We start from the raw sequence: 27,372 nt of genomic DNA, 5'->3' as shown, positions 1-27,372 counted from the left end.
TGCTTCATCAATGCCAGTTGTTTGTGTCATGTGATAGGTATCATTGTTAGTTCCCTTGAGGGGGGAGACAGCATAGTTTATCTCTGAAGCCCCATTCAGTACCTTTGCTTGTTGTGGGTGCTCAGTAAATGCTGGAAGAATAAATTAATGAATGTCTGCTGGATGATTGGATGGGCCAGGCTTATTCATATTCCATTTCCAGTAAGTTTGGCCTATCTTGGAAGAAGCAGTCAAATTTCAGTTTAACCATCAGAGATAGACAGAAAGTAGGGTTTCTACTAAAAACTTTATTAAAAAGCTTATATCCCCAGTTTAACCATACAACAGCTGCTCTCCTTCTGCTGCCAGGAAGTAGGGAAAACGCTCCAAGAGCTATTTGCTGTTTGTTCATCTTCAGGTAAACATGCCATGACTTGGGGAGAGCACACACGTCCCCCGCAGGCAAGCTTGGGTCTGGGACGTTGCAAGTAGGAGCAATGAAGAAGAAATCCCCCACTCTGGGAGAGGTTCCTGCAGGGACTCAGCTAAACCCATTTGCAGCTTTGCTGAATTATTTACTAAGATGAGGGGACTGGGTGTGGCTGGTCTGAGATTCCTCCTGGGAAGTCACTTTAAGAGTCTCCTTAATTTCCTCACCCTTCATCTTTGTTCTCTGGCTTTGGTGCAAGGGTGCAGGCAATCGCACCCAGTTGACTGTTGTTCCCAGCACACTGAATTCTTTGAATCCGGCTGTTGCTGCCAAGGATTCCCTGCCCTGTTCTTTTCCCCTTGCCCTGATTTTAAAAACAGTTCGAGAAGTTCTCATCTGGCATGGAGATGCTGTTTTTCTAGATACATAGGACCAAGAAGGACCTTTAGAGCTTTAGATTATCATTTCTCAAAAACCTAGTATTGATAGATGAACAAATTATACATAGTAGGCTCTGCCATCACCACTGTCATTTAAAGGTATTTTAGTGCTAAGAGGCTGTACAAGTGAGATAAAACTGATACCTGAGAGTATTTATCACCACCTATGTCACTTGCAGGAGGAATATAAGAACATATTTAGCTAATTGAAACCTTATTAAAGGTGTGTAACAAAATATATGAAGATTAATGGGTAGTCCACGAAAATGTTTACCAGGTAACTAATATCTTTTAAAACATGAGCAAATAAATGAATTTAACCATGTTATAATCAAAATGGGTCTGATGACAAAAGAATTAGTAGTCTGAAAAATATATAATCCAGTGTTCGAAACCTTATTTGTCATGCAAATTGGCCAATAATTCCTTGGAAGCACAATTCTACTTTTATTTATTATTTTTAAATTTATTTATTTATTTATTTGGCTGTACCTGGTCTTAGTTGCAGCATGTGGGATCTTTAGTTGCAGCATGTGGGATCTAGTTCCCTGACCAGGGATTGAACCTGGGCCCCTGCATTGGGAGTGCGGAGTCTTAGCCTTTGGACCACCAGGGAAGTCCCGCATTTCTACTTTTAAAATAAAGTTAACTTCAGGAAGCAATGATGAGCAAGGAAGTAATACAATTTTAGGAAGACACTGAAAATCTGCATTTATTGTCTCAAGTGGCAGAACAACAGGATGGTATAATACCATTTATGTAAAATTATATATTTTTATGTCTGTATGTATTTATGTGCATACAAAAATGTTTGGAAGGAGGTTTACCAAAATGTTATAAGTGGTTTTCTTTCAGTGCTAGGATTTTACTTTTTTTTCGCACTTTTTTATATGGTTTGAGTTTTTTATAATGACTGTGTAACATTTTTATAATCACAATAAAAGCTATTTTTATTTTGAAAAAAAGAAAATTTTGTTTGACCATCTGCTATGGGCCCAAAATGGTACTAGGAGTTACAAGGATTAGAAAAGAAGGCTGCAGCCTGGCCACCAGTATGTTTACATTCTAGTTGGGAAGGTACCTAAAGGGTGGTAGAGTGTAGAGTGTAATCAGGTGTCAGGATACGTGGTTCAAAGAAGTGCTGGAGGCTACCAGGAAGAGGAGAGGTCATGTGGAAGTTTTCATTGGAAAGAGGAAGCTCGAGTTGGACCTTGAAAGTTGGACAGAATTTGACTAGGAGGAGGGAAGGAGGATATTTTAGGCAGCTTGAGCACTGAAGCAATAATAATGGTATTTGAAAAGACAGTGAGGAAACCAGCTTATATAGAGTAATAAGCAAATATGATTTGTGATAGAGAAATTTGCTTTATTGCCAAGTTTATTCCATCTTTATTTTGATACATTGCAAATTGTATTTTGGTATACTTGAGCATTTTAAAAATCAGATCTTAGAAAAATAAATATAATTATTCTGAATACTGACTCTAAAGTGACATAAAAACTATGACTGCCATGAACATTTCATTATTTTAGTGTATTGAGAATGGAAGACTTCAGTCCATGTGCTCTATAATCCTGTCATTTCTATCCATGTCTCAATTCAGTCAGTGGCTTTTTCTATAGGCTTTTAATTTGTGATTAATATATTCCTACACTTTCTTGTATTAAAAATCAAAAAGTAGGGTATGAAGGATGGAGGCCAAAAGTTTATTTAAAAATAAATGAAAGTTTATTTTTAAAAAAGACATTAAGATTGAGGCTTTTCAAACAATGGAGTCAGGATTTGCTTTTACTAGTTACTTGGTTAACATGACTACATGAAATGTGTGCTATATACTCTAAATACTGTGGCCATGTAAACTATACTTACCATGCAAACAAGTCTTTCAGAGAACCATATGTTTGAAATTTTAAATACAAAATGTCAACTATAAAGCTTTCCTTTTTGAATTCATGTATTTTTAAGTACTTTCAGTGTTCAAAGCACTGTGCTGCTAGGTGATGAAAAGTAAGCAGAGAACTCATTCATTCATCTATTCATTCATTCAACAGTATTTGTTGAGTGTGTCCTCTGTGCCAGGTATTATTCTAGGTGCTGGAACTAAAAGGATAAGGAGGAAATAGTTCTATTCTTAATGAACTCATAGTCTAGTTGGAGAGAAAATTGACATGTAAATAAAGAGTTATAGACCACTGGTAGACAGTGTCAGGTCAAATACACATATTTATTTGCACTCTCTCTATAAAACACACTAAATTTATAATAAAGGGGGAAAAAAGGTATAAAGCCAAAAGAGAACAAGAGATGACAGTAAGTAGTAGGTGTCAACTAAATTTTACAGGGTGGACTACAGATGGATAAGTAGGGAGTGATTTAGCAAAGAAAGCTGATGACTAATTTATAGAAGAGAAAGGTATCTCTTTATGCCACAGAGGTCTAGAAGGGTTCAAGAATTGGAGGTGTCAGGTACTCTGAAATTGGGAGTGTGAGGAAAGCTGAAAAGAGGATTTGCTGCAAGTCCTTGTAAGGAATGGTTAGATCCCCAGATCCTCTTCCCCACATTAAGCATCAAGGTCACACTCCCTTCTCCGTCCAGTAGAAGGTTGGAGCAACTAAACTGAAGGAAGTCTCAACTCAAGAATACCAGGTTCAGAGCAGAGGTGAGATGGCCTCATGTAAACAAGGAAATAAGCCAACGTCTACATGCTGTATGTTGATACCTCATTCCCCCCTTCCCTTGCTTAGCTCTCACAATGCTGGCTGCCAAATGGATACTCCCCAAGCACAAGTCTAGGAAATTTCCTGGAGAAACTTGAATAGCCCCAGGAAAAGTCCCTACAGATCTGACATTTAGGAGTTCCACTGTAAAATGACCAGGTCTCCATTCTGCAATGGAGCTCAATGTCAGCAAGCTCCATCCATTTAGAAAACCAGCTTTTTACATCTCACTCTAAATATGAGTGGACATATTCAAGGATCACCAGGCATTTGGAGAAGCCTCTAACATGATAGCCAGAAACGAAGACCAAACAAACAAGGTAGAGGAGGGGGGAACTCAGAAGAAGCAGTAACAATACAAGGAGCAGAAGAAAACTTTAAGAAAGCTGTCATTAATAGCCTCAGGGAAAACAGAGAAGGTATTGGATCCATAAAATAAGACTAGCCTGCCAGGCTTCCCTGGTGGCACAGTGGTTAAGAATCCACCTGCCAATGCAGGGAACATGGGTTCGAGCCCTGGGAAGATCCTACATGCCGCGGAGAAACTAAGCCCGTACGCCACAACTATTGAGCCTGCCCTCTAAAGCCTGCGAGCCACAATTACTGAGCCCACGTGCCACAACTACTGAAGCCCACATGCCTACAGCCTGTGCTCTGCAACAAGACAAGCCACCCCAATTAGAAGCCCGCACACTGCAACGAAGAGTAGCCCCCGCTCGCCACAACTAGAGAAAGCCCGCGCGCAGCACCGAAGATCCAATGCAGCCAAAAATTAAAAAGGAAAAAAAAAGACTAGCCTGCCATACATAGCCGTGTGTGTGTGTGTGTGTGTGTGTGTGTGTGTGTTTAAAGAACAAGAAGGAGTTCTTGAAATTAAAAATATAATAGCATAAATTAAAAATTCAATAGACGGAAAAAAAATTCAATAGAAGGGCTAAAGGTAAAGTTGAGGAAATTGCCTAGAAGAGGCAAAGAAATAGAAAATAAGAGAAAAATACAAAAAAATTAGAGGCCTAGTCCAGAAGTATAACGTCTAAAAAATTGGACTTCCAGAAAGAGAGAAAGGAATTAGAATGCCACTGGGCTTCTCAACAGCAATGCTGGAAGCTAAAACTCAGTAGAGCAATAGAGCAATGCTTTCAGAATACAAAAGTAAAATTATTTCCAACCTAGAATTCTGTACCAAACCAAATTAATAATCAACAATGAGAATAGAATATAGATTTTTAGATAGGCGAGAGCTTATAAATTTTAACTCCCATGCAGCTTTTCTCATGAAACTACTGGAGGATGTGTTTCACCCAAAAATGGGAATAAATCTAAAAAGATGAAATTATGGGATCTAGAAAGAGGGATCCAACAGAGAGAAGTAAAAGGAATTCTTAGGATGATAATGAAGGGTAGTCCCAGGACAGTCATTTATGCAGGAGAGTTAGATAGCAAGCAGTTCAGATTGCAGCAGCAGAAACATCCAGGAGGAATGTCTGCAAGAAAATTTTTAAAATAGAACTGATAAAAGTGTTGTGTTAGATTACATTCAGTTGGAGAATTGGAGATTAATACTTCAGTTGAAGAAATAGTGATTAATACTTAGAAACTCCAAGCAAACCAAGAAAGAGGTAATTCCAAGAGAAACAAAATGTTGTATGAGGAAGAAAATGTAATAATAATATACCTTGTGGCTTGGCTGTGAATAATGTTTATGTGGTATAAAAATATAAATACTGAATATTTTAAGCTAAAATTGTTACTGTATCTATATTAGAAAGATGGAGGGATGGGAAATGTGTGTAGGTGGTGAAAAAGATAATCTGTCATTTTCAACTAAGAGTCCAAAGATAATGTAAAATTTTAAAATCAAGAAATAGCAGCATAAGCATATTATTAAAAAATGAAAAACAGAAGACAAGTGGAGTTGGTTAAAAGAGTTGCTACCGTAGTTTGGTTTGGAACCAACTGAGTTTGAAAAACCAGTGAACCTTCCAAATGAACTTGTCCAGCAGGGATTCACGTCTGATAAAGAAATTGGAAGTGGAGATATAGTCAGAATTTAAATCATGCGAATGGATGAGATCACCGAGGGATGAAAGTGTAGTGAGAGAGAGAGATAAGGGCAGAACTTTGGGGAATGCTTATATTTAAAGGGTGAGAGAAGGAAAAAGAGTCAGGGAAGAAACAGAATATAGGAGGAGAAATAGAATAATATGCCATTACATAAACCAAAGGAGGAGAGTTTCAAGGGTAGGATGGGCAACAGTATCAGTTGTCACAGGTGGAGAACTAAAAAAATGTCCTTTGAATCTATGGTGATTGGAGATTGTAACTTTCAAGAGAACAGTTTTGATGTGATGGAAGCAACACTGAAGGGGCTACTGAGTGAATGAATGAGTGGTAAGAAAGAGGAGATAGTGAATATAGCACACTCTTCTGAGAAATTTGGCTTTGTTAAGTAGACTATGAAAGTTTTTTTAGATTAAGGGACCACTTAAACATATGTGGGTAGATAGCAAGAAGTTAATGGAGAAGGTAAGATGCAAGTGTAAGGGGGATAATTGACAGAGCAAGATCCCAGAGAAACTGAGAGAACATGGACTCAAGAGCACAGATGGAGAGATTAATCTTAGTAAGAGAAGGGAAAGATTTCTTTCTTTAAGAGAGGGATGGAAGAGGTGAGGATAAGTGAAGACACTAAGAAATATTAAGGTGTAGAGGAAGGAAATTGAAGGATTAAAAAATCAGATGGCTTCGATCTTCTTAATAATATAAGTTATCTGCTTAGAGTTGGGGGTTAGGGCAAAGGGTTAGTTTGGAAATTTGAGAATGGAAAATGTCTGGGGCAGCTGCTGGAAGGAATGCAATACAAAGTTAAAAGGAGATGACTGAAAGGATTACCCGGTAGCCAAGAGCATCCAATTGAGGTTAGAATGTATGAATTTGTAATAAAGCCAATCAGTATGGTTTCTGGACTTCCTCCAAGAGCGCTATGACTCCAAAAGTTGTGTAAGTCATCATCTTGGCTAGAGAAGGGTTTTCTTGGAGTGTCTTAGGAGACATCCCAGGGTTCAAAAACTTTAGAAAAATGCTTGCTCAAGGAGAGTTAATGCTTAGGAATACCAAAGAGCAGGTTTGCTTGTGGGATACTTCCTTCTGTGGGTCATTCAAAAGTCTTGTGGGGAGAATCATGGGCAAAAAAAAAGAAATATACTTAAGAGACTTAAGAGAAGCAAAGCAGTTTGGTATCAAGAAGAGCTATAGCTGCATGGATATCTAGACACAAATCTGAGGGTGGGACCATGTTCGAGAACATCTGGATTCAGATAAAAGAAGAGCAGAAGAGAAGTGACATCATTGTGGGATTACACTGTAGGCTACCTAGCCAGATGGAAGAAATAGATAAAGCATTCTTGATGTAGATCATAAAACTGGCCTGAGTCATGACAGCATGGCAACAGGGATTTCAAACGTCAGGACATAAGTTCCAAGACACATTCAGCCAAAAAGCAGTATACTTGATTAATTCTTTTTTTTTTTCCCTGCTTATGATTTTCTAATCATTAAAGAGACACTTGCTGGAACTTCCCTCGTGGTCCAGTGGCTAAGACTCCATGCCCCCAATGCAGGGGGCCTGGGTCGATCCCTGGTCAGGGAACTAGGTCCCACAAGCCAGCAACTAAGCCGCAACTAAAGATCCCGCATGCCACAACAAAGACCCAACACAGCCAAAAAATAAATAAATAAATAAATTTTTAAATGGTCCACATAAAAAAAAATGTTAAAAATAATAGCCTTTATTTATTCAAACAAAAACTAAAGTCCCTTTTTATAGCAAAAGAAGATAAAATACCTAGGAATAAACCTAACAAGAATATGTAAGAGCTGTATGAAGAAAGCCTTAAAACACTACTGAAGAACTCAAAAGAAGGCTTGGACATATGGAAAAGCATAGTCTGTTCTTAGAAAGGAAGACTTAAAAATTATAAAGCTGTCAGTGCTCCCTAATTTAATTTATAATTACCACGATCTCACAAAAAATACCAAAAGGATTTAATTTTGTTTGCTTATGTTTTGTGAGACATGCTGATTCTAAAGCTTATACAGAAAAACTAAATATACTAGAATAACCAGGAATATTCTGAGAAAGAAAAGAAATAATAGGGAGGCCCTGAACCTAGATAGTGGAGTAGAAGGACGTGCTCTCACTCCCTCTTGCGAGAACACCAGAATCACAACTAACTGCTGAACAGTCATCGACAGGAAGACACTAGAACTCACCAAAAAAGATACCCCAGGGCTTCCCTGGTGGCGCAGTGGTTGAGAGTCCGCCTGTCGATGTAGGGGATGCAGGTTCGTGCCCCGGTCTGGAAAGATCCCACATGCTGTGGAGCGGCTTGGCCCATGAGCCATGGCCGCTGAGCCTGTGCGTCCGGAGCCTGTGCTCCGCAATGGGAGAGGCCACAACAGTGAGAGGCCTGCGTACTGTTAAAAAAAAAAAAAAAGATACCCCACAGCCAAAGACAGAGGCGAAGCCACAATGAGACAGTAGGAGGGGCGCAATCACAATAAAATCAAATCCCATAACTGCTGGGTGGGTGACTCACAAGCTGGAGAACACTTATACCACAGAAGTCCACCCACTAGAGTGAAGGTTCTGAGCCCCACGTCAAGCTTCCAAACCTGGGGGGCCGGCAATGGAAGGAGGAATTCCTAGAGAATCAGACTTTGAAGTGCAGCAGGATTTGATTACAGGACTCTGACAGGACTGGGATAAACAGAGACTCCACTCTTGGAGGGCACACACAAAGTAGTGTGTGCATCGGGACCCAGGGGAAGGAGCAGTGACCCCATAGGAGACTGAACCAGACCCACCTGATAGTGTTGGAGGGTCTCCTACAAAGGCGGGCGGTGGCTGTGGCTCACCATGGGGACAAGGACACTGACAGCAGAAGTTCTGGGAAGTACTCCTTGGCGTGAGCCCTCCCAGAGTCTGCCATTAGCCGCACCAAAGAGCCCAGGTAGGCTCCAATGCTGGGTTGCCTCAGGCCAAACAACCAACAGGGAGGGAACCCAGCCCCATGCATCAGCACACAAGCGGATTAAAGTTTTACTGAGCTCTGCCCACCAGAACAACAGCCAGCTCTACCCACCACCAGTCCCTCCCATCAGCAAACTTGCACAAGCCTCTTAGATAGCCTCATCCACCTGAGGGCAGACAGCAGAAGAAAGAAGAACGACAATCCTGCAGCCTGTGGAACAAAAACCACATTCACAGAAAGATAGACAAGATGAAAAGGCAGAGGACTATATACCAGATGAAGGAACAAGATAAAACCCCAGAAAAACAACTAAATGAAGTGGATATAGGCAACCTTCCAGAAAAAGAATTCAGAATAATGATAGTGAAGATGATCCAGGACTTCAGAAAAAGAATGGAGGCAAAGATCGAGAAGATGCAAGAAATGTTTAACAAAGACCTAGAAGAATTAAAGAACAAACAAACAGACATGAACACTACAATAACTGAAATGAAAACTACATTAGAAGGAATCAATAGCAGAATAACTGAGGCAGAAGAATGGATAAGTGACCTGGAAGACAGAATGGTGGAATTCACTGCTGTGGAACAGAATAAAGAAAAAAGAATGAAAGAAATGAAGACAGCCTAAGAGACCTCTGGGACAACACCAAACGCAATAACATTTGCATTATAGGCGTCCCAGAAGGAGAAGAGAGAGAGAAAGGACCCAAGAAAATATTTGAAGAGATTATAGTCAAAAACTTCCCTAACATGGGAAAGGAAATAGCCACCCAAGTCCAGGAAGCACAGAGAGTCCCATACAGGATAAACCCAAGGAGAAACACACCAAGATGCATAGTAATTAAATTGGCAAAAACTAAAGACAATGAAAAATTATTGAAAGCAGCAAGGGAAAAACAACAAATAACATACAAGGGAACTCCAATAAGGTTAACAGCTGATTGCTCAGCAGAAACTCTACAAGCCAGAAGAGAGTGGCATAATATACTTAAAGTACTAAAAGGGAAGACCCTACAACCAAGATTACTCTACCCGGCAAGGATCTCACTCAGATTCGATGGAGAAATCAAAAGCTTTACAGACAAGCAAAAGCTAAGAGAATTCAGCACCACCAAACCAGCTCTACAACAAATGATAAAGGAACTTCTCTAGGCAGGAAACACAAGAGAAGAAAAGGACCTACAAAAAGAAACACAAAACAATTAAGAAAATGGTCATAGGAACATACATATCGATCATTATCTTAAACGTGAATGGATTAAATGCTCCAACCAAAAGACACAGGCTTGCTGAATGGATACAAAAACAAGACCCATATATATGCTGTCTACAAGAGACCCACTTCAGACCTAGAGACACATACAGACTGAAAGTGAGGGGATGGAAAAAGATATTCCATGCAAACGGAAGTCAAAAGAAAGCTAGAGCAGCAATTCTGATATCAAACAAAATAGACTTGAAAATAAAGAATGTTACAAGAGACAATGAAGGACACTACCTAATGATCAAGGGATCAATCCAAGAAGAAGATATAACGATTATAAATATATACACACCCAACATAGGAGCACCTCAATACATAAGGCAACTGCTAACAGCTGTAAAAGAGGAAATCGACAGTAACACAATAATAGTGGGGGACTTTAACACCTCACTTAAACCAATGGACAGATCATCCAAAATGAAAATAAATAAGGAAACAGAAGCTTTAAATGACATAATAGACCAGATAGATTTAATTGATATTTATAGGACATTCCAACCCAAAACAGATTACACTTTCTTCTCAAGTGCTCATGGAACATTCTCCAGGATAGATCACATCTTGGGTCACAAATCAAGCCTCAGCAAATTTAAGAAAATGAAATAATATCAGGCATCTTTTCTGACCACAATGCTATGAGATTAGAAATGAATTACAGGGGAAAAAACGTAAAAAACACAAACACATGCAGACTAAACAATACGTTACTAAATAACCAAGAGATCACTGAAGAAATCAAAGAGGAAGTTAAAAAATGCCTAGAGACAAATGGCAATGAAAACACGACGATCCAAAACCTATGGGATGCAGCAAAAGCAGTTCTAAGAGGGAAGTTTGTAGCTATACAAGCCTACCTCAAGAAACAAGAAAAATCTCAAATAAACAATCTAACCTTACACCTAAAGGAACTAGAGAAAGAAGAACAAACAAAACCCAAAGTTAGCAGAAGGATAGAAATCATAACGATCAGAGCAGAAATAAATGAAATAGAAACAAAGAAAACAATAACAAAGATAAATAAAACTAAGAGCTGTTTCTCTGAGAAGATAAACCAAATTAATAAACCATTAGCCAGACTCATCAAGAAAAAGAGAGAGAGGACTCAAATCAATAAAATTAGAAATAAAACAGGAGAAGTTACAACAGACACCACAGAAATACAAAGCATCCTAAGAGACTACTACAAGCAACTCTACGACAATAAAATGGACAACCTGGAAGAAACAGACAAATTCTTAGAAAGGTATAACCTTCCAAGACTGAACCAGGAAGAAATAGAAAATATGAACAGACCAATCAGAAGTAATGAAATTGAAACTGTGATTAAAAATCTTCCAAAAAACAAAAGTCCAGGACCAGATGGCTTTACAGGTGAGTTCTATCAAATATTTAGAGAAGACCTAACACCTATCCTTCTCAAACTCTTCCAAAAAGTTGTGGAGGAAGAAGCACTCCCAAACTCCACCATCACCCTGATACCAAAACCAGGCAAAGATACTACAAAAAAAGAAAATTACAGACCAATATCACTGATGAATATAGATGCAAAAATCCTCAACAAAATACTAGCAAAGAGAATCCAACAACACATTAAAAGGATCATACACCATGATCAAGTGAGATTTATCCCAGGGATGCAAGGATTCTTCAATATACACAGATCAATCAATGTGATACACCATATTAACAAATTGAAGAATAAAAACCATATGATCATCTCAATAGATGCAGTAAAAGCTTTTGACAAAATTCAACACCCATTTATGATAAAAAAAAAAAAAACTGCAGTTGGGCTTCCCTGGTGGCGCAGTGATTGAGAGTCTGCCTGCCAATACAGGGGACACGGGTTTGTGCCCTGGTCTGGGAAGATCCCACATGCCGCGGAGCGGCTGGGCCCGTGAGCCGTGGCCGCTGAGCCTGCGCGTCTGGAGCCTGTGCTCCGCAACGGGAGAGCCCACAACAGTGAGAGGCCCGCGTACCGCAAGAAAAGAAAAAAAAACTCTCCAGAAAGTGGGCATAGAGGGAAACTACCTCAACATAATAAAGGCCATATACAACAAACCCACAGCAAACATCATTCTCAATGTTGAAAAACTAAAAACATTTCCTCTAAGATCAGGAACAAGACAACCACTATTATATCTCACCACTATTATTCAACATACTTTTGGAAATCCTGGCCACGGCAATCAGAGAAGAAAAAGAAATAAAAGGGATACAAATTGGAAAAGAAGAAGTAAAACTGTCACTGTTGGCAGATGACATGATACTATACATAGAGAATCCTAAAGATGCTACCAGAAAACTACTAGAGCTAATCAGTGAATTTGGTAAAGTTGCAAGATACAAAATTAATGCAGAGAAATCTCTTGCATTCCTATACACTAATGATGAAAAATCTGAAAGAGAAACTAAGGAAACACTCCCATTTACCACTGCAACAAAAAGAATAAAATACCTAGGAATAAACATACCTAGGTAGACAAAAGACCTGTATGCAGAAAACTATAAGACACTGATGAAAGAAATTAAAGATGATACCAACAGATGGAGAGATATACTATGTTCTTGGATTGGAAGAATCAACATTGTGAAAATGACTATACTACCCAAAGCAATCTACAGATTCAATGGAATCCCTATCAAATTACCAGTGGCATTTTTTATAGAACTAGAACAAAAAATCTTAAAATTTGTATGAAGACACAAAAGACCCTGAATAGCCAAAGCAGTCTTGAGGGAAAAAAACGGAGCTGGAGGAATCAGACTCCATGACTTCAGACTATACTACAAAGTTACAGTAATCAAGACAATATGGTACTGGCACAAAAACAGAAACATAGATCAATGGAACAAGATAGAAAGCCCAGAGATAAACACACGCACATATGGTCACCTTATCTTTGATAAAGGAGGCAAGAATATACAGTGGAGAAAAGACAGCCTCTTCAGTAAGTGGTGCTGGGAAAACTGGACAGCTACACGTAAAAGTATGAAATTAGAACACTCCCTAACACCATACACAAAAATAAACTCAAAATGGATTAAAGACCTAAACCTAAGGCCAGACACTATTAGACTCTTAGAGGAAAACATAGGCAGAACACTCTATGATATAAATCACAGCAAGATGCTTTTTGACCCACCTCCTAGAGAAATGGAAATAAAAACAAAAATAAACAAATGGGACCTAATGAAACTTAAAAGCTTTTGAACAGCAAAGGAAACCATAAACAAGATGAAAAGACAGCCCTCAGAATGGGAGAAAATATTTGCTAATGAAGCAACTGACAAAGGATTAATCTCCAAAATTTACAAGCAGCTCATGCAGCTCAATGTCAAAAAAACAAACAACCCAATCCAAAAATGGGCAGAAGACCTAAATAGACATTTCTCCAAAGAAGATATACAGATTGCCAACAAACACATGAAAGAATGCTCAACATCATTAATCATTAGAGAAATGCAAGTCAAAACTACAATGAGATATCATTTCACACCGGTCAAAATGGCCATCATCAAAAAATCTAGAAACAGTAAATGCTGGAGAGGGTGTGGAGAAAAGGGAACCCTCTTGCACTGTTGGTGGGAATGTAAATTGATACAACCACTATGGAGAACAGTATGGAGATTCCTTAAAAAACTAAAAATAGAACTACCATATGACCCAGCAAACCCACTGCTGGGCATATACCCTGAGAAAACCATAATTGAAAAAGAGTTATGTACCAAAATGTTCATTGCAGCTCTATTTACAATAGCCAGGACATGGAAGCAACCTAAGTGTCCATCAACAGATGAATGGATAAAGAAGATGTGGCACATATATACAATGGAGTATTACTCAGCCATAAAAAGAAACGAAATTGAGTTATTTGCAGTGAGGTGGATGGACCTAGAGTCTGTCATACAGAGTGAAGTAAATCAGAAAGAGAAAAACAAATACCATATGCTAACACATATATATGGAATCTAAGAAAAAAAAAAAGGTTCATGAAGAACCTAGGGGCAAGATGGGAATAAAGACACAGACCTACTAGAGAATGGACTTGAGGATATGGGGAGGGGGAAGGGTAAGCTGTGACAAAGTGAGAGAGTGGCATGGACATATATACACTACCAAACATAAAATAGATAGCTAGTGGGAAGCAGCCACATAGCACAGGGAGATCAGCTCAGTGCTATGTGACCACTTAGAGGTGTGGTATAGGGACGGTGGGAAGGAGGGAGACGCAAGAGGGAGGAGATATGGGAACATATGTATATGTATAACTGATTCACTTTGTTATAAAGCAGAAACTAACACACCATTGTTAAGCAATTATGCTCCAATAAAGATGTTAAAAAAAAAAAAAACACATGCACCCCAGTGTTCATTGAAGCACTGTTTACAATAGCCAGGTCATGGAAGCATCCTAGATGCCCATCGACAGACGAATGGGTAAAGAAGATGTGGGACATATATACAATGGAATATTACTCAGCCATAAAAAGGAATGAAACTGGTCATTTGTTGAGACGTGGATGGATCTAGAGACTGTCATACAAAGTGAAGGAAGTCAGAAAGAGGAAAACAAATATCATATATTAACGCATATATGTGGAACCTAGAAAAATGGTACAGATGAACAGGTTTGCAGGGCAGAAATTGAGACAGAGATATAGAGAACAAACGTATGGGCACCAAGGGGGGAAAGTGACGGGGGGCTGGGCTGGGGGGTGGTGTGATGAATTGGGCTATTGGGATTGACATGTATACACTGATGTGTATAAAACTGATGACAAGAACCTGCTGTATAAAAAAATAAAATATAATTCAAAAAAAAAGAAAAATAATAGAGTAGTAGCTCTTCCAGATATTAGAAATTATTATAAGGCTATAATAATTCTACTAATAATTACTAAAACAAAACACTTACTCTGTGCCAGGTACTGTTTTAAGCACTTTCACTATAATAATTCATTTAATCTTCACACCAGCTCATTGAGATTAACTTGCTCAAGCTCACAGAGTTAATAAGTGGCAGAGGTTGAATTTAAACTCAGGTACTCTGGCTCCAGTGTACATGCTCTTCATCACCATGCTATACAAACATTCATTACAGGAACATGAATAGATAAGTAAAAATCAATGGACCAGAATGAGAAGCCTAGAAATTGACCCAAATATGAAAATGGAGTTAACCTGCGTTGGGGGAGGGAGGGCCTTTTAAATCAATGAGCATAACTGGTAGCCATCTTTTAAAAATAAAGGGATTCCTTCCTCACACCTTACATGAAAATAAATTCCAGATGGATCAAAAATTTCAGTGTAAAAAAAATGAAACCATAAACATACTCAAAGAAACCACAAGAAAGTGTTTTTATAGTTCAACAGAAAGCAAAGCCTTTCTTAATATGACTGAGAACATCAAAGCCATAAAAGAAAAGATTGATACATTTCATTAGGTAAAAAGGATGAAAAATCTGCGTGACAAAAAAATCCTATAAATAAGGATAAAAGATTAACAACAAACAAGGAGAAATATTTGCAACGAATATCACAGGTGAAGGGCTAATTTCCTTACATATGGAGTTCCTAAAACAATAATAAAAATAATAAAAACTTAGTAGAAAACTGAATGAAGGAAACGAACAGAAAATTGAAGCAAAAGATTGTATAAACTGTTCTTAAAAATACTTTTTTAACAGTAGCTTGATTGAGATATAATTCACATGACATACAGTTCACTTACTTAAAGCATGCAATTCAGTGGTTTTTAGTATATTCACAGAGTTGTGCAACTATTACCACAATCAATTTTATTTTATTTTTTATTTTTTTTAATTTTATTTTTATATACAAGTTCTTATTAGTTATCCATTTTATACATATTAGTGTATATATGTCAATCCCAATTGCTCAGTTCATCCCACCACCACCCCCATCCCCTGCCACTTTCCCCCTTGGTGTCCATGTTTGTTCTCTATGTCTGTGTGTCTATTTCTGCCCTGCAAACTGATTCATCTGTACCATTTTTCTAGGTTCCACACATATGCATTAATATACAATATTTGTTTTTCTCTTTCTGACTTACTTCACTCTATTTTTTTAAAGGATTAGATTTCTAAAAATAATTTGTATTTGTTTATTTATGGCCGCACCAAATGGTATGCGGGATCTTAGTTCCCCCACCAGGAATCGAACCTGTGCCCCCTGCAGTGGAAGCACGGAGCCCTAACCCCTGGACCACCAGGGAATTCCCACCACAATCGTTTTTAGAACATTTTTATCACCCACTCTCTGCCCCCACACACACAAAAAAAGTACTCAGCAGTAACTCTAATTACTAAATACTTACCCCTACTCTTTCCACTACTCACCCACCCACTTCCAGCCCTAGGCAACCACTAGTCTACTTTCTGTCTCTGTGGATTTGCCTATTCTGGACATTTCATGTAGATGGAGGCATACAATATGTGGGCTTCTTTGTCTGGTTTCTTTCACTTAGAATAATGTTTTCAAGGTTCATCCATGTTGTAGAATGTATCATATCCATACCATATTTCTTTTTTATGGCCAAATAATATTTCACTGTATGGATATTCAATGGCTATTTACCTACTCATCCACTGACAGACATTTGGGTTGTTTCTACTTTTTTGGCTCTTATGAGTAATACTGCTACAAACATTTGTGTAGAAATTTTTGTGTGAACATATGCTTTCACTTCTCTTGGGTATATACCTAGTAGTGGAATGCTGGATCATACGATAATTCTATGTTCAACTTTTTGAGGAACTGCCTGCCTACCTGCCTGCCTGCCAAAATGGCTGCACCATTTTACATTCCCACCAGTAATGTATGAGGGTTACCATTTCTCCAGATTCTTGCCACCACTTGTCTTTTTTTTTTTTTTTTAATATAGTTGACATACAGTGTTATGTTAGTTTCAGGAGTACTACATAGTGATTTGTCATTTGCATACATTATGATGTAATCACCATTTTAAGTCTAATATCCATCTGATCCCATACAAAGTTGTTACAGTATTATTGACCATATTCCTTATGCTGTATGTTACATCTTTGTGGCTTGTTTATTTTATAACTGGAGGTTTGTACCTCTTAACCCACTTCACCTATTTTGTCCCCCCACCTTCCTGGCAGTGACCCATTTGTTCTCTGTGTCTATTGAGACTGTTTTCATTTTGTTTTGTTTGCTTGTTTGGTTTTCTTTCTTTTTTTGTAGATTCCACATATAAGCGAGATCATGTAGATCTCACTTTGTCTTTGTCTGACTTATTTCACTTAGCATAATTCCCCCTAGATTATCAATGTTGTTGCAAATGGCAAGATTTCTTTTTTGTGGCTAATATTCCATTATATATCTACACCACATCTTCTTTATCCATTCATCTATCAATAGACACTTAGGTTGCTTCCATATCTTGGATATTGTAAATAATGCTGCAGTGAACATTGGTGTGCATATATGTTTTTGAAATAGTGTTTTTGTTTTCTTTGGGTAGATACCCAGAAGTGAAATTGATGAATCATGTGGTAGTTCTATTTTTTTTTGAGGAAACTCCATACTGTTTTCCACAGTGGCTGCACCAATATACAAAACCACCAATAGTGCACAAGGGTTCCCTTTTCTCCACATTTTTGTTGTCTTTTTGATGATAGCCATTCTGACAGGTGTGAGGTGATATCTCATTGTGGTTTTTACTTGCATTTCTCAAATGATTAGTGATGTTGCACATCTTTTCATCTGTCTGTTGGCCATCTATGTGTCTTCTTTGGAAAAATGTCTATCTAGGTCCTTTGCCTGTTTTTTAATTGGATTATTTGGGTTTCTGCTATTGAGTTGTATGAGCTCCCCATATATACTGAATATTAACTCTTTATCAGATACATGATTTGCAAATATTTTCTCCCATTCTGTAGGTTGCATTTTCATTTTATTAATTCTTTCTTTTGCTGTGGAGAAGCTTTTTAGTTTGATGTAGTCTATTTTTTGCTTTTGTTGCTTGTGATTTTGGTGTCATATATCCAAAAACTTGTTGCCAAGACCAGTGTCAAAGAGCTTTTCCCTTATGCTTTCTTTTAGGAGTTTTATAATTTCAGTCTTACATTAGTCTTTAACCCATTTCAAGTTATTTTCGTGCATGGTGTAAGATAGAGGTCCAATTTCATTATTTTGCATGTGAGTATCCAGTTTTCCCAGAATCATTTATTGAAGAGACTATTCTTTCTTGGCTATCTTGTTAAATATTAGTTGATCATATATGTATGGGTTTTTTTCTGGGCTCTCGAGTTTGTACTGTTGCTCTGTCTGTTTTTATGCCAGTACCATACTGTTTTGATTACTTTAGCTTTGTAATATAGTTTGAAATCAGAATGTGTGATGCCTCCTGCTTTGTTCTTTCTTTTCAGGATTGCCTTAGCTCTTCAGGGCCTATTGTGGTTTCATATGAATTTTAAGATCCTTTTTTTTCTATTTCTGTGAAAAATGCCATTTGAATTTTTAAAGGGATTACATTGAATCTATGTTGGCTTTGGGTAGTATGAGCATTTTAACATTATTGATTCTTGCAGTTGGTGAACACAGATATCTTCGCCTTTGTTTGTGTCTTCAATTTCTTTCATCAAAGTCTTGCAGTTTTCAATGTACAGATCTTTCACCTTCTTGAATAAGTTTATTCCTAAGTATTTTATTGTTTTTGATGCTATTGTGAATGGGATTATTTTCTTTATTTCTTTTTCAGAGTTTATTGTTAGTGTATAAAAATGCAACTGATTTTTGTATGTTGATTTTGTGTCCTGCAACCTTACTGGATTAAGTTATTAGTTCTAACAGTTTTTTGGATTGGATTGTAGTTTTTAGGATTTTCTATATGTAAGATCATATCATCTGCAAACAGAGACAGTTTTACTTCTTCCTTTCTGATTCTGATGCTTTTTATTTCTTTTTCTTGGCTAATTGCTGTGGCTAAAACTTCCAGTACTATGTTTAATAGAGGTGGTGAGAATCGGCACCCTTGTCTTGTTCCTGATCTTAGAGGGAGAGCTTTCACCCTTTCACCACTGAATATCTTGTTAACAGTGAACTTGTCATATACAGCCTTTATTTTGTTGAGGTGCATTCCTTCTGTATCCAAATTGTTCAGAGATTTTAATCATGAAAGGAGGTTGGGCTTCCCTGGTGGCACAGTGGTTAAGAATCCACCTGCCAATGCAGGGGACATAGGTTCAAGCCCTGGTCCGGGAAGACCCCACATACCGCAGAGCAACTAAGCCCGTGTGCCACAACCACTGAGCCTGCGCTCTGAGCCCATGAGCCACAACTACTAAGCTCACCCGCCACACCTACTAAAGCCCGCACACCTGGAGCCTGAGCTCTGCAACAAGAGAAGCCACCATAATAAGCCCTTGCACCACAACAAATAGTAGACCCCGCTCGCCGCAACTAGAGAAAGCCTGCGAGCAGCAAGGAAGACCCAACACAGCCAAAAATAAGTAAATTAAATAAATAAATTTAAAAAACAAAAAAGGAGGCTGAGTTTTGTGGATATATGTTTTTATTTCTCTTGGGTAAATATCTAAGGGTGAAATTGCTGACAAATTGTTTTCCAAATTGGTTGTACTGTTTAACACATCTATCAGCAATATCTGAAAATTCCAGTTGTTACACATCCTTGCTAACATTTGGTGTTGTCAATCTTCTTTTTTCCTCCAACTTTGAGATATAATTGACATATAACATTGTGTAGGTTTAAGGTGTACTATGTGATGATTTGATATATGTGTATGTTGTGAAATAATTACCACAATAATGTTATTTTTTAAAATATGGACTGCTTCACAAATTTGTGTGTCATCCTTGCACAGGGGCCATGCTAATCTCTGTGTTGTGCCAATTTTTATACATGTGCTTCTGCAGCAAGCATAGTCTTTTTAAGTTTAGCTTTTCTAATGGGTATAAAGTAACCTTTCTAGTATCTTGTGGTTTTAATTTGAATTTTCCTGATGACTAATGATGTTGAACACTTTTTTACTGCTTATTGACCATTTCCTCTGTGAAATGCCTCTTCAGATCTTTTGCCCATTTTTAATTTTTTAAAATTTTTAAAAAATTATTTTTTGATGTGGACAATTTTTAAAGTCTTTATTGAATTTATTACAATATTACTTCTGTTTTATGTTTTGGGTTTTTGGCCACGAGGCATGTGGGACCTTAGCTCCCCAACCAGGGATAGAACCCGTATCCCCTGCATTGTAAAGTGAAGTCCTAACCACTGGACCACCAGGGAAGTCCCTTGCCCAATTTTTAGTGGGTTGTTTATTTTAATCATTGAGCAGCAGTTCTTTATATACTCTGGATGCAAGTGAGATATGTGTATTGCAGATCTCTCTCCCATTCTTTGGCTTGTTTATTTATTTCCTTAGTGGAGTCTTTTATTGAGCAGAAGTTTTAAAAATCGATTTTTTCTTTTATGGTTAGGCTTCTGGGTCTGCTCTAAAAAAATCTTTGCCTACACTAAGTTTGTAACAGTATTACTCTACATTTTCTTCTAAAAGCATTAGAAATTTAGCTTTTATGCTTAGGTATATAATCCATCTTGAACTAATTTTTGTGTGTGGTTTGAAGTTGAGGTCAGGGTTTTGTTTTGTTTTTTTCCATATGGATAGCTAGCTGTTTGTTCCAGCACCACTCTTTGAAAGACTTCACCTTTCCCACTTAATTGTTTTGGTTCCTTTGTAAAAGAAATCAGTTGATTACATAAGTGTGGGTGTATTTCTGGATTCTCTGTTTTGTTCCATTGATCTATTTGTTGAATGTTAGTCTTGATTACTTTACCTTTATAGAAAGGTAGTGTATGCCCTTCAACTTTTGCATTTTCATGATTGTTTTGGTCATTAGAGGTCCCTTGAATTTCCATATAACTTTTAGAATAAATGTCAATTTCTACACACAAAAGAAAGCCTAACAAGAATTTGATTGACATATCCATTGAAAAGCATTTCTAAGTTTGTGGTTGATTTTCGGCTGTGGCTTATTGTGATATTACGATTGATATTTTTTTTTTCAATTTCGGTTTGGTCAGATTTTGTTTGGGGATTTTTCTCTAGAAATAACCTAAGGAAGGAAGTATTAGGAGATCTGAATGAAAGAAGAGGCATACTGTATTGTGTTCCAGGTTCAGATTCAAAACTGTAAAGAATTAATTCTACCTAAAATAAAGTTATTAATTCACTACAAAAAAAAAGAATTTGATTGAGATATGAAGAATCTGTAGATCAATTTGGGGAGAATTGTTATCTTTGCAATATTGACTCTTCCAATCCATGAACACAGTAAATTTTTTCTTAGGTCTTCTTTAATGTCTCTCAGCAATACTTTATAGTGTTTAATATACAGATCTTACACATTTTATTAAATTTATCTATATATTTCATGTTTTGTGCTACTATTTTAAATAGCGTTATTTTTTTCAAAGTTTTAAATTTTATTTAATTTTTTTATTTTATTTTATGTTATTTTTGGCTGCATTGGGTCTTCATTGCTGCACGAGGGCTTTCTCTAGTTGCAGCGAGCAAGGGCTACTCTTTATTGCAGTGCGCGGGCTTCTCATTGGGGTGGCTTCTCTCATTGTAGAGCATGGGCTCTAGGAGCGTGGGCTTCAGTAGTTGTGGCACACGGGCTCAGTAGTTGTGGTGCATGGGCTTAGTTGCTCCGTGGCACATGGGATTTTCCGGGCCCAGGGCTCGAACCTGTGTCCCCTGCATTGGCAGGCAGATTCTTAACCACTGCACTACCAGGTAAGCCCAATAATGTTTTCTTTTCTCTAGCTTACTTTATTGTGAGAATACAGTATATAATAATATAACATACAAAATATGTGTTAATTGACTGTTTATGTTATCAGTAAGGCTTCAGGTCAATAGTAGGCTATTAGTAGTTAAGTTTTGGGGGAGTCAGAAGTTATAGGCAGATTTTCAACTGCGTGGGGGGCTGGTTCCCCTAAGCCCTGCATTGTTCAAAGATCAACTACATATACAAATGAATGTTTGTATTTATATTGTATTAAATTAAAGGGAAAATAAGAGACTAGGAACACTGAGAATTGTGACAAAATACTGAAGACAATATAAAAAGTCTTCCTTTTAAAAAAATTGCATCAGAGCAAAAAAGAACAATGAAGACTAGGTGGGTGGTATAATATTAATGAATGAAAGTGAGAAAGCAAAACCTCTTATTTTGATTTAGTCTTCTCAGTCAAAGAGGATGCTCTTTGGACTGGAAAAGATAAAATAAACACTGGTTCCAGAGAATGAAATCAAATATAGCTGAGATTATAAGAGATCACGTAACTGCTTTTAATGAGCTCAAGTTTCTGGGCCTAATTTACATTCTGAGGTGCTAAGGCCCAGTCGATAAACTGGCTGAACCACTGCTGGTAGTCTTTGAGAAAGCAGAAAGTGTGCATGTTGTGTGGAGGGGGTGGGGGGATGGGCAGAGGGAGGGTGGCATGGCAGGTGGAGAGGAGAAGTTCCAGAAGATTGGAGTCAGAAGGTCATTTCAGCAGACTGAAGGCTGATGACCTTGCCATCCATCTTGGGTGATATTCTTCAACTATTTCTAAAAAGAATTAAAAAATTAAATAAATTGTAGGTATGTAGAAAAGGAAGTTGTAGTCACTGTAAGCCTATCAGAGTTTATTGAAAAAGAAGGGGGTGGGAGGGGATGAGGGAAGGAGGAAGGGGTGGAGAGAAGAGATGAGTAGAGTAGAGAAGAAAAGGAAAAGAAAAAGAGCCCAGGCTTGGTGGGTAAAGAAGGCCCGATTTCAACCCCAGGTTTCACTTCTTAGTAAAATGACATTAGGCAAATTATTTATCTCTATAAGCCAAATTTCCTTATTGGTAAAACAAATAATAAGAGAACCTACTTCATAGGGTAGTCCTGAGTTGTAAATCAAATAATGTGTGTAAAGCACTTATTTATCAAAATCAGTGATGATTGTGATGGGAGCGATAAAAGATGAATGGTGGTAATGGCAATAATCCTGAAGGAGGAGCAAGTGAAATAGTTAATGCAAACTTATTCTGTTTTTGAAGGCATTACCAGACAGATTGGGAGAAAGCTGTACTTAGTTTTAGCTATACTTATCGTAAAATTATTCTAATATTTAGCTACATTTATTGTATTTGTATAGTTTAATTGGGTTTCAACAAGACCTTGACAACATCTCCATGATATCCTTGTGAAGAAGCAGAAAGAATACAGGCTGGTTGAACAACATATAACTGGTTGAACAGTCGTATCAAAGTGTGCTAATTAATGAGTTCATGTCATGCTGAAGGGAATAGTCCAGAAGTATGATTCTGGACTATTCTTTAGCCTATCTTTTTTTTCTAATCCATTATTTGCATGAAAGCATTGATAGCAGGTTAATCAAAGGTGGGAGAGGTAGCTAATAAGCTGCCTGAAAGAAACAGGGCCTGAAAAGCCATAGTATAATATAGTACAGAGAATATAGGCTTGGTGTCATGGGTCTACCATTACTTGCTTATGACCTTGAATAAATTATTTAACCACCTGAGCCTTTGCTTTCTAATTTGCATGAAGATAATACCACCTATTCCATGGTGGTTGTGGGAATAAAAAAGATAATATATGTGTACTAGTTAAATATATATGTATTAGTTATCTATCAGTGTATAATAAATTACCCCAAAACGTGGAGGCTTAAAACAATAAATACGTATGTCACACAGGTCCGGAGGGTCAGGAATCCAGGAGCAGCTCACTTAGATGGTTCTGGCTCAAGGTCCCTCATAAGGTAGAAATCAAGATTTGGGTCGGGGCTGCAGCCACCTGAAGGCTTGAATAGGACTGGGAGGTCTGCTTCTAAACTCACTCATATCACTGTTGGCAGGAGGCTTCAGTTCTTCATCATAAGTTCCTCATGATATGGTAGTGGCTTCCCCAGAAAAAGTGATCTCAGAGAGAGAGCAAACAGGAAGCATCAGTACCTTTTATGACCGAGTCTCTGAAGTCACATACTGTCACTTTTATTTTATTCTGTTCTTTAGAAGTGAATCAGTAAGTTTAACCCATACTCAAGGGGAAGGGAGGGGAGTATCATAGAATTTTGTGGACCTTAAAACCACCACATTATACAAAGTACTCTGTATAGCGCTTAGCACGCAGCAGGTACTCCATAAATGGCAGTTGCTTTTATATTGTTACTAATATACACCTCATACACATGGTCCTTACTGTAAAGCTGTTGTGCGCAGGACAAGAAAAACTCATGGTTTTTTAGATTCCTGGAAAATACAGAGAAGGAAGCACCATATATCACAATATTCATTATATCTGTTTTGTAAACTAAAATGAATGAACCATTTTTGTACTGCATATATTGCATTAAGAACATAAGTGATAAAAAAAAATTTAACACTTAGTAGGCATACTTAAAATGTAGAGTCAGCCTGCAAATACCAGTGACACGGATAGTTTGAATGACAGTTAATCCAAAAATTGATTTTGTTTGGTTTTGTTAAGATAAAATATAAACACCTATATTTATATTTAACAAATATGAGAAGTCTTAAAATTTTAACTGTGTAGTACATCAACTTGTATGAGTCCTGCTCTCCTTTCCATCTAGAAATGGGCCACAGCAAAGACTGAGAGGCCCCAGTCTGCAGCAAAGATAAGAAGACTTGCTAGTTCACACACCCTCCCTGAGGGCAAGGAGTAATTTAGGGGGGAATTAAACCAACAAACAAAAAAGTGTATCAACAAAGGGCTCAGTTAAGCCAGAGAGTTGATGTTGACAGTAAAAATTTAGAAACAAGAATTAATATGGCTAAATCACTGGGTAACCTAGAGTTCCTCTGTTATATATACATACAGATACGTAGTATCCATACAGCCTCAAGGATTGTCTAAAGTTCTTTGTAAACAAAAGCATGAGATCTCTTGAACCCCAGGTGGACAGAGTAATTCACTGGGCCACTTTTGTAAGGTAAGATCATTAAATTGAAGATATTGTCACACCCTGAACTGGTTCATTTACTAGTGTTTTGATTTGTATTAATCATTAGACAGATCCTCAGGCTAATGTCTGATGTGGTAGAACGCTACTTAGCAACTCACCAACATAGCAATCAAACTTCCTAGTCACTGATTTGAAAGTAAGTAAAAATGGCCCCTGAGGAGCCAGTGTTTACAGAGTTTATATGTGTCTTTGTAGGAGAGGCAGAAAGTCTCCCAAGAGTTTGACAGAGAATCCGTTTACTTATAAATGCATAACCTTCAAGTACTGATCAGTTCAGCAGCAGCAGATAAAAAAGTAGTGAGGAGGGTCTAAAGTGTTGCCTTAGCCACACACTGACAGTGGTGATAAATGTTATCAAAAAAGGAAGTCACTAGAGAACCAGTGAAGGGAAAATCCATATTAAAGACAAACAAGAGAAAATCCATATTTAAAACAAGCAAACAGTATTTTAAGGTCATTTACCATATAGGGGACATGTAAAGGCTTTATTAATCTTTTTGCTCATCGAGGGTATCTTTCTATTATGGCCAGGGCAGTAAGCAATAGTCATAATGTTGAACCAGAGTTGATAAACAAAAGGTTACTTGTGTTTATTATCATCTTTTTAGTAAGCCAAGGAAGTTTGTGATACAGTTAGAGATAAGATATGTTTAAAAAATTTTTTTTAAGTTTTGACACTTGAGTAAGCTTTACTTATTGACTTATATAGAATGCACATAGAAGAAGGGGTCACTAGAGGCCTCTGGAAAAACTGTGTACTGATTCAGCCTCATGAGGGTCGCACAGCCTGTTCTGTGAATAATAAAATAATTATAATAGTAGCCATCATTTAATGAGCACTCACCATGTGTCAAGAACTGTGTTAAATCTTTACATGCATTATAATATTGAATCTTCTCAACCACCATTTAAGCATTATTATTATCTCCATTTTAAAGATGAGGAAATCGAGGTATAGCAGTTAAATAATTAGTGCAACAGAATCAAACCAAGGTCTGAATACATCCATTCGGGTTTCCCAGCTCAGTCTAAGTGTTTTATGGTGATGAGAAATATCCTTTCTGAGGAGGAATCACATTGTGCCTTCTAATTTATTTTCAAAGAATGAATGAAGATTCCCTCCTTTCTTTCTTTTTTTTTTTAATAAATTTTTATTTATGTATTGATTTTTGGCTGCATTGGGTCTTCGTTGCTGTGTGCAGGCTTTCTCTAGTTGTGGCGAGCGGGGGCTACTCTTCATTGTGGTGCGCGGGCTTCTCATTGCAGTGCTTCTCTTGTTGCAGTGCATGGGCTCTAGGCGCGCGGGCTTCAGTAGTTGTAGCACTCGGGCTCAGTAGTTGTGGTTCGCGGGCTGTAGAACGCAGGCTCAGTAGTTGTGGCGCACGGGCTTAGTCGCTCCGCGGCATGTGGGATCTTCCTGGACCAGGGCTTGAACCTGTGTCCCCTGCATTGGCAGGCGGATTCTTAACTACTGCACCACCAGGTAAGTCCCAGCCTCCTTTATTTCTTACTTATTCATGTGACCCTTTATTTTCTCTCACTCTGTGGTAGGCTGAATAATGGCACCCAAAGATACCCAGGTCCTAATCCCTGGAACCTGTGAATGTTATCTTATATGACAAGAAGAACTTTGCAGATATGATTAAGTTAAGGATCTTGAGATGGGGGAGATTTTCCTGGATTATCCAGGTGGACCTAAATGTAATCACAGGTATCCTTATAAGAGGCAGACTGTGGGAGACTTTCGTGACAGAAGAGGAAGAAGGCAATGTGAAAGCTGGAAGCAGTGGACAGAGGAAGGTGATGTGATGCGGGGCCACAAGCCAAGTAGTGAGGACAGCCTCTAGTTGATTGCGAAGCCAAAGAAATAGATTCTCCCCGGATCTGCAGAAGGAATCGGGCCACTGACACCTTGATGTTAGCCCTGTTAACACTCAATTTGGACTTACGGCCTCCAGAACTATAGGAGAATACATTTCAGTAATTTCAAGCCACCAAGTTTGTGGTAATTTGTTAAAGCAACCATAAGATTCTAATACACACCCCATATTACTGGCTTCACAGTTTATTTCCTTTGCACTTTGTCCTTATATTTTTCCTACACTTTGCAATTATTATATTACTTCTCTGAATTCAGTTATAAAAGCATTATTTCAGATCAGGTTTGAGGAGTGTTGAGAGTTTAGCTAAGCTACTCCATGCTTTTGCTGCCTTGCAATCCATTTTGTTTGGCCTGCAGAGACCTTAAAATGATACCAGCTTCCTCAGCAAGTGCATGCCTTAGATAACAGCCTGCAAAGTCACAAACAAATATAAGTTCCTGATATGACTTTACCACTAGCATTCTCCCCTGCCTCCCAGGGCTTTCACCTTGTCCCTTAGATAAGACCCCCATGGGAGCTTACCAAAAGCCCACTCTTTTGGTTTGAATTGACCAATCCGGCCTTAGCCC

At 37.9% G+C, this 27,372-nt stretch overlaps 1 protein-coding gene and 1 pseudogene across 2 annotated transcripts in view; one reads left to right on the top strand and one right to left on the bottom strand.

Annotated features, from left to right (window-relative positions):
- Window positions 1-27,372, top strand: part of CSTPP1 (centriolar satellite-associated tubulin polyglutamylase complex regulator 1) — a 186,485-nt gene that overhangs the window by 102,411 nt on the left and 56,702 nt on the right. The window lies entirely within an intron of this gene.
- LOC132526654 (U6 spliceosomal RNA) lies at window positions 19,696-19,795 on the bottom strand (annotated as a pseudogene).

This window comes from Lagenorhynchus albirostris, chromosome 9 (genome assembly GCF_949774975.1).
Source record: "Lagenorhynchus albirostris chromosome 9, mLagAlb1.1, whole genome shotgun sequence".
Classification (NCBI taxonomy): Eukaryota; Metazoa; Chordata; class Mammalia; order Artiodactyla; family Delphinidae; genus Lagenorhynchus; species Lagenorhynchus albirostris.
Note: the sequence above shows the minus strand (reverse complement) of the source record. Positions and strands in the feature narration are given on the sequence as shown.